Genomic DNA, 6,948 nt, shown 5'->3' with positions numbered 1-6,948 from the left:
GAACAAATTCTATACGTTATTTTGAATATGGGGAGAGGTCACATGCAAGGAGTAAGTTGTAGGGCCAGGGTCTAATTTACAAAAAGAACCTTGTTTTCAGAAATTAATTCATTATCATGTTGTTAAATGATTACAGGTTTCTTGATTTTCTATATCCCCCCATAATCTTCATAATTTCCTAGAGCTCATTCTACATGCACCGATGCTAAAAAGGCTGGTGTATCTTTTAATAATAGTTGATTTCTGTAGCAAAGGATACTGTAATTTTAGTCACGCAGGCATTCATCCTTAAGTCCTTTATATTCTCCTTCTCTACTGTCACAGGAAGGGGACCGCTTCATTTTACTGCTAAATTCAAAAGTAAGATAGAGGGGTTTGGAAACAAGGCAAAAGGGAGAAAAAAGAAAAATCAGGAATGAAGAGGTGGAAGGAGTCGGGGAAGACAAAAAGTGAGAAATTAACAGAAACATGGAAGGAAGGTCAGAAGGAAAACGTCATAATCAATAAAGGGCGAAGAAGTAGAAAAGAAGAAATATGGAAGTACAAAAAGTGAAGCAGAAAATGTAGGTGCACGTCTCGGAGTGACTGGCCCCTTTAAGAGGAATGAGGGCCAAGTCTGCCAGTGAATGCTGTCTAAAGGTCCACTTGGGGGCAACTGACTGGCCAGATGCCAACTTAAAGGTTAATTGGTAAACAAGTTCCTGGAACTCATGAAAAAATTATCTGAGCTTAGGATACTCAGAGGCTAAAGGTGATTTTAGAGCAAAGACTCTCACAGAGAGAAGGTATGCTCCCAGGGACAGGGAGCTCTCAGGAGAGTTTGATCAGGAGAGCTCACTGAGCCTAGAAGGAGATCCCTAAAAGGAGAGCTACAGTTGGTAGGCCACAAGGAAGGAGCGAAGGGATCTCCCAACAGTGGCAGGAAACCCGGTCTGTCAGGAACTACGAGGCTCTCCTTGAAAAGAGCTATAGCTGCTGGCAGGTCTTCCCCAGCTCTGGGGAAGAATTCTTCCCAGATAGCAGCAAGAGACTGGACTCCAGGAAAGGGACCTGAGTTGAGAGAATCCTGCTAATAGAGGGCCTGGACAGAGGTGAGCAGTGGCCTCCAGACGGATCAACTAAGAATGACTCTGTCTCCTAACTAAAATACTGGGATGAAGGTTTTGCTTATGCTACATATTGACTTTTTCTGTTACTAAATGAGAACCGCCAAATGGGGTGCTCTTTAGTATCTGAAGGTCTTCCTGGATTAATTTATATCCTGGGTGAGGGGAAATCAAGGTAGGTCTCACCCATGGCGCCATGCCTGACCTCAAGGGGGTATTCCAGGATGGCCAGCATTATAACAATGGACCTCTAGAAATGGAGCAACATGTGAATACACCTAAAGAACAGCAAAGGGGCTGGGCCAAATTCATCACTGCTCAATCCAGCTGAATTGCCTCAAATTTTTTGCCATAAATTGCAAAGAAACACAGATTAAGATGCATGATATCTTGTGCACTTCTAGCTCAAAAGAAAATAATCTCTAGGGTGGCATAGTAATATGCTGATCTGGAAAGAGCCACAAAATGCTCCTGGCTTTAACATGTACTGTATATCATGGAGAAAGCCTAGGCTACCTAACTTGGGTCTGAATTGTGCATCCTCTTTTATGTGGACCCACTGCAACTACATAGAGGCCCACTGACTTCAATGTTAATGGGGTCTGCTGTGGTGGAACAGCTTGCAGAATCAGTGTCTAAAGTGTAACTCAAGATATTGAGACTAGAGTAGAAAAAGACAATCTGAAATTGTTCAAGTTGTACCAGTGAAAGATTAGTGTGAGAGCACACATGTACCTGTACAAAATAGGATTAATTTGCCTTACTATTTTTTTGCTTCCTCCCCCTCCCAAAGAAAAGTGGAAATAACAAGCTTATAATTTTAGCAAAAATATCATTTTAAACTGTTCCATTTAGTCTGTGTTTTACTGAAGTCCTGGTAATGTGAAGGACCTTTACTGCACTTCTTAACAAAAAAACAAAAAGTTTACTTGTGCCTTTGCATAATACAAAATAAAAGTTTGTACCATCTGAGACTCCTCTGATGTTCTAACAACAAAGGTATGCCAGAATACGTTTTATATTAAATATCACATATTTCTACATATAGTGCTCTACTGTGTAGTGAGAATTCCAAGGGATTTATTCCACAGCTACTGTACAGTACCTAGGGGAGAAAGGAATATTGATGGAAGTTCAATAAGTAACCTTTCAAAAATCTATGCTAACTACGATAAATAAACAGGTTGAGAGGGTCAGGTGGTCAGATATAATATCACCTAACAATTTTAAATGGACAAAGAATTAGTTTCTTATAGAACACCCTAAGGTATCTAGAAATATTTACTGTAGTTTTCCCAGCTGCCATCAGGCCTGTTTTCTCCTGTCTAGACAACAGCTGATTTCAAAATTTCACTCTGTTTCTGCATTAGACCTAGCACACTAAAGCAGGGCTGCTTCCAATTCACTGCGGACTAAACTGTGAAGACCTTACTCAGACAACATTAACAATGACACCTATTGAAAGTTTTGCTTGACCAAGAAATAAATTAAGGGGAGAAAAAGAAAGACGGGCGGGGGGAGGGAGGGAGAAAATGGATTATGCCTATAACCTATTCTCTTTGACTTTCCCCTTAGCCTCTGCACTGTGCCAGTGATGCCTTCCTCAATGCCTGTTATGTGTCTTTCGCTCACAAACACCTCCAGACTTTCTTTCATGCTTCCCTTTATGCCTGGAATGCCCTTCCAAAATCTATTTGCCAAGCCTCCACCCTCATCTCATTCAAGTCACTCCTAAAAGACCCATTTTGGCAGCATTTACTTATATGAGTGGCTTTTACACTTAATTTTTTTTAACCAACAAGACTTTTGGTTGCATAAAGTGACTAAACATGTTAGCATATACCCATAACCTGTGACTCCCTCTCTCCTCTGCCCCTTCCTGTTATTTATTTTTAGCACAAAATTACTTCATTTTACTTTTCCACATTTGTTGCTAGAAAAAACTGAGCAACACACATGTCTGAGCTAATAATTAGCACATGCAAACAGGACTATGAATGATTTATGGAACTATTATGCTTTCTATTTGTGGGTGGGCCTGATTCAATGACCACTATGCATGCATGCCTCTTGTTGAAATCTGTGGAAGTTATGTGCGTAGAGCAGCTACAGAACTGAGTCTAACAAAACATGCACACATATTCATAGACTAATAAAGAAACTGCTATTGTTCTCCACTCTGTTATTTAGAAACTGAAAATACTGGTATTGTAATGTTCAAAGCTACAAAATGCTCTTTATTTTGTTTTCGTGCATCAAAACTATGTAGGGCTTTCTAGATCAATATACACTATTTAGTGCAACCTTGAGGAACACAAAGACATGAGGGGGAATGGACAGCATGTTTAGACAAGGAAGGGAATTGTCAGCATAATAAATGCTTGATGGCATGGCTCTACTGTCGATCAAAAGGAATTTCTTATAATTGAAGCTCGGATAATAAACATTGGATTGTATATCTTGAATGGTGCCCCAAAAGGAAGTGGAAGCCAGTGTAGAACAGGTGCATTCTGACTCAGCTCTGACCATTAAGCGGACAGTCATGCTCTGCACTAGATGATACTGCCATCTGGGCTTCACGGGTAGCCCCATGTACAGCATGTTGCAGCAATCCAATCTGGAGATCAAAAAGCATTTGATAACCCATCACAGAAGAATGGTTGCAACTTAATACCTAACCACAGATGAAATAAGGCTCTTCTGGCCACAGTTACGAACAGAAAAACCAAGGAGCAACTGGGATCCAGGAGGTCCCCGAGACTGCAAGCCTCATTGACAGAGTGGGCATATACCACCTCTGCCATATCCTCTAGATATACTACCCGTCTATACATTTTAATATTTTCTAACTTAATACAGCCTCTTCTGGTAGGAGACAATCTTTCTAGACTTTCCAGGCTCTGAGTTCTTTTAACATATGCTCGTAAGACTGTGCATGATACCCATTAAATTTCTGTGTTTATCTTTCATAAATCTATGAGGTCCAAGGTGCAATGTTTTATTCTAATCATTAAGTCTGCTGTTTGGAGCAATATAGAATCTTGTACTACATGGGATTTTTACATTGCTTACAGAATTTCACATAACAAGATTCATAGGTTGTATCCCTCTTTTCTTCTCCAAATTACTCAAATTCTAGTTATGTCACAGAACTTCTGCTGTGGCAAGAAGAAAATGCACCTTCAACATTTCCTTGGTGGGGAAAAAGCTGCTTGACATTAAAAAAATTGATTTAAATAAACTATGAGAAGAGCGAAGTTAAGGTAAATGAATACTTTTTTCCCATTTGTAGCAGTGACAGGGGGAAACAGGAGGGAATAACCCTCTCCACTCCTTAGGGCTTCTAAAAATGGAGATGGTAAAGAGATAATTCACTGGATCAGGGTGGCTGTGCAGTAGTTCTCATCAAGAGAGAGTAGAAGGAGTGGAAACACTGGGTTTCACGAAAAAGAACTTACACCCAGCTATGGTAATTTACATGGCACCTACGCATACATTTATCAGCTAACTACATTTGCACAGAATAAGGTCCTGAATGGAGTTTGAATTCATGTAACGTGGAGAAAGATATAAAAAGACAGCACATACAAGCTTTAGTCTGAGAAACAGAGAGACCACAAAAGAAGCTACACAATACCACCATTATAATAGAGAGTAGATCACACTGAAAAGAAAAATTGTATGTGCTTTGTAAATCTCCTATATTATAGAGTAAAACATTCCTAATAGTTAGAATCACTCTTCTTTACTACCATTTCATATCTTCTATATTACAATGGCCCATTCATTAAACCACATTACAGTATTTTCCCAGCTCGTGCACTGTCCTCTCCCAAAGTCTAATCTCTTGGTTTGTTTCAGATTATTTTTACCCCTTTCCAGCATGAACTGCAAAATATTCTACCTCCTTTACACTGCTATTCTCTTCATAAGATTCTGAATAAGTTTATCTTCTTATAATTTATATAAAAACATTATTTGTTTTTGTTCCTGTACAACCTTTGCCTCAATAAAGATCACTCTGGTTATTTTTTGTAAGATTCTGCTATATTCCCTTTATTTTGAATGTTTTTCATACTAAGAGTCCCATTAAAATATAGATAATAATATAAATGAGTAAGACTGACAAATTCAGATGTTCACACAACTTGACTCACTAAACTCGTGAGTAACAACAACATATGTTTTTCATTTGCTTTCATGCTACTGTATTTATTTAGCTACTCTTGTAAGGGAAAATTCAAAGTAAAAGAGACTGTATGGAAAGACCAGGAAGCAAATCAAGAGAACTGGATTTTTATCTGAAAATGTTTCCTTTAACATGAGTAGCTTTAATACCACCATTTCTTCATAAAAGAAAAACCACCACACATCAAAGCACTGACCAGGACTAACTCTTAAGTCTTGAAGTTCTTTAAGTTCAAGCATTAAAACAATGGCATAAAAACAACACTTTCATTTTCATTAAAAAAAAACCCAAAACCTATGGTGCGGTTCTGACCCAATACTTCTGTGATTTTAGTTTACAGCAAAACTAACTTCAGGTGAAATTAAGTGATGAATCTTTGGGGTGAAATCATGTTAATTGAACCAATGTGCCCTAGTTATTTGTTACAGTTCAAGCAATTTAATAACTTGAGGCTGTTGCCTATCAGTCAGTCATTCTGGTAAGAACTGGCAATAGATATTTTCCCCTCCTCATGGCAATTAGGGTTGCCAACCCTCCAGGATTGTCCTGGAGTCATAATGTCATGTGATGAAACCTCCAGGAATTCATCCAACCAAAGTTGGTAACCCTAATGGCAATTCTATGATTTATTTTGTATCAGAATATGAAAATGTAACAGCTATAGTGCTAAACTTTTCCCATAAGTGATACATTAAATGTATTTAACAGGGACAGAAGATCATGAACATAAATATAAATGTGCTGTTGCCATAACTTAAAAATATGTATGTTTACAGTTTTGATTGTATGATGGATTTTTGCTCATACATATGAACCTGGATAAATATATTTATTTATTTTTATTTAAACATGCATCCATTTAAAGCTCTGGACACATGTGCAAAATATTAATACAAATTCCATACAACACACATACCATTCCAGTGTCTAAAACTAAAATCCCTCCCTACATCCCCCTGTCCAATATTCAGACTCTCTCACCACACCCTCACCTCCACTCAACTCTTCACCATTGCCAACCCCTGGGAAAACAGCTAAGTTTTGTAGAGTGACCGAAAGGTCACTAAATATGTGCTCTTGCAGAGAAACAGGGTAAGATGGGGAGGGAAGATTGTTCCTGTGTACAGTGCCCTGCTCCCAGGCACTTCTACTTTAAACAAGGGAGCTGACAATTCAAGTGGCTTGATAAGAGTTGAAGAGAGAGACAGCCAATATCCAAACCATTTTGAGTTGATAGGCCAAAAATAACACCTGAAACTTCTGTCAGAGAGCAGCTGGCTGTGAAGGCAAATAGTAAAGCACTGGTGTCATATGCTACTTATGGGAAATATCACTTAACAGGCACGCAGTTGCATTTTGTACTAGCTGAAATTAATGAATTATTTCAAGGTGTACCCACCTGTGGAGCACACTGCTGTAACCTAACCTCATGGTGACCAAGGCATGTTATATCTAAGTTGTCTTATAGTTAGAATGCAAGTTCTGTGTAGCAGGGGGTTGTCATTTTTTTAAGTGTCAGTGCATTGCCTAGCATAATAGGGCAGTGACGAGAGCGGGCTGGGAAGTTTTTGATGACACATTTTTTGTTGGGAAATGATTTGACAAAATCATAACTTTTGGGGGGAAGCTTATCAATTTTGACTAAACCTTCAG

At 38.7% G+C, this 6,948-nt stretch overlaps 1 protein-coding gene across 1 annotated transcript in view; it reads right to left on the bottom strand.

The window, feature by feature from the left end:
* The window catches only part of SCFD2 (sec1 family domain containing 2), a 297,110-nt gene that overhangs the window by 134,240 nt on the left and 155,922 nt on the right, over positions 1-6,948 (bottom strand). The window lies entirely within an intron of this gene.

The sequence above is a fragment of the Trachemys scripta genome, chromosome 5 (assembly GCF_013100865.1).
Source record: "Trachemys scripta elegans isolate TJP31775 chromosome 5, CAS_Tse_1.0, whole genome shotgun sequence".
Lineage (NCBI taxonomy): Eukaryota > Metazoa > Chordata > Testudines > Emydidae > Trachemys > Trachemys scripta.
This window is presented reverse-complemented; position numbering and strand designations above follow the sequence as displayed.